The sequence below is a fragment of the Triticum dicoccoides genome, chromosome 3B (genome assembly GCF_002162155.2).
Source record: "Triticum dicoccoides isolate Atlit2015 ecotype Zavitan chromosome 3B, WEW_v2.0, whole genome shotgun sequence".
Taxonomy (NCBI): domain Eukaryota; kingdom Viridiplantae; phylum Streptophyta; class Magnoliopsida; order Poales; family Poaceae; genus Triticum; species Triticum dicoccoides.
The window spans coordinates 624,072,209-624,074,313 of NC_041385.1; positions in this window are offsets into that span (position 1 = coordinate 624,072,209).

A 2,105-nucleotide genomic window follows, 5' to 3' on the forward strand; every position below is an offset into this window, starting at 1 on the left:
AGCGGTGGGGGTGGATGAATAGGACCCGTGGCATTGCCTCTAGATGAATAGGACCCCGATCGATCGAGCCAGTTGGGGCTGGATGAACAGGACCCCGTGGAGGGCTAGATGAACAAGACGACCCCGTGGAGGGCTGAATGAACAGTAGACGGTGGAGGGGTGGATGAACAGTAGCCCATGGAGGGGTGGTTGAACAGGAGCCCGTGGAGAGGGGTGGTTGAACAGTAGCCGGTGGAGTAGCGCGCGGTGGAGGCTGGATGAACAGGTGCCCGTGGATGAACAGTCGCAGGTGGAGCCTAGAGGAGGTCGACGGTGGATGAATAGTAGCCCGTGGATGCTGGAGGAGGTCGACGGTGGAGATGAACAGTATCCCGTGGAGTCCCGGTTTGCGGTATGCCACACCCCTCCCGACCAACAGGACCCCCGTTTCGACCGTAGGAGGTCCGCTTCCTCCATTTTGTGGTACTCCAGACCCCTCCCGTGTTGGGGAACGTAGTAATTTCAAAAATTTCCTACGCACACGCAAGATCATGGTGATGCATAGCAACGAGAGGGGAGAGTGTATCTTCATACCCTTGAAGATCGCTAAGTGGAAGCGTTTATCAACGTGGTTGATATAGTCGTACGTATTCACGATCCGACCGATCCAAGTACCGAACGCACATCACCTCTGAGTTCTGCACACGTTCAACTTGATGACGTCCTCGCCTTCTTGACCCAGCAAGACGGGCAAAGTAGTATATGAGTTCCAGTAGCACGATGGTGTGGTGACGGTGTTGGTGAAGAACAATCTCCGCAGGGCTTCGCCTAAACACTACGGAAACTATGACGGAGTATAAACTAGAGGGGACGGGGTTGCCGGCACACAACTTGGTGTTTCTTGATGTGTCTTTGGTGCTAGCCCTGCCCCTCTATTTATATGTTAAGCCTTGGGGTCGAAACTTGGAGTAAAAGCCTCCACAAAGTCGGTTTCACCTGAAAGGCAAGAGTCCTGCTCGGACTCCAGGGCCAGACGCCAGGGTTCCCGGCGTTTGGACCCAGACGCCAGGGACCCTGGCGTCTGGCCCCTTGACTCTGCAAAACTTCCTTTTGCGCTTTCCAAAAACCTTGTGGGCTTTCCCGTTTGGCCCAAATAATGTGTTCTCGTACCCAAACATTTCGGGAAACATCCGGAACCCCTTCCGGTGAATTCTGGAACCCTTCCGGAGACCAAACACTATTATCCCATATATCAATCTTTATCTCTGGACCATTCCGGAGTTCCTCGTCATGTCCGTGATCATATCCGGGACTTCGAACAACATTCGGTCACCAACATACATAACTCATATAATACTATATCGTCAACGAACGTTAAGCGTGTGGACCCTACGGGTTCGAGAACTATGTAGACATGACGGAGACACTTCTCTGGTCAATAACCAATAGCGGAACTTGGATGCCCATATTTGCTCCTACATATTCTACGAAGATCTTTATCGGTTGAACCGCATAACAACATACGTTGTTCCCTTTGTCATCGGTATGTTACTTGCCCGCGATTCGATAGTTGGTATCATGATACCTAGTTCAATCTCGTTACCGGCAAGTCTCTTTACTCGTTCCGTAATACTTCATCCCGCAACTAACTTATTAGTCACAATGCTTGTAAGGCTTATAGTGATGAGTATTACCGAGAGGGCCCAGAGATACCTCTGTGACAATCGAAGTGACAAATCCTAATCTCGAAATAGGCCAACTCAACAAGTACCTCCGGAGACACCTGTAGAGCTCCTTTATAATCACCTAGTTACATTGTGACGTTTGGTAGCACACAAAGTGTTCCTCCGGTAAACGGGAGTTTAATAATCTCATAGTCATAGGAACATGTATAAGTCATGAAGAGAGCAATAGCAACATACTAAACGATCAAGTGCTAAGCTAATGGAATGGGTCAAGTCAATCACATCATTCTCCTAATGATGTGATCCCGTTAATCAAGTGACAACTCATGTCTATGGTTAGGAAACTTAACCATCTTTGATTAACGAGCTAGTCAAGTAGAGGCACACTAGTGACACTATGTTTGTCTATGTATTCACACATGTATTATGTTTCCGGTTAAT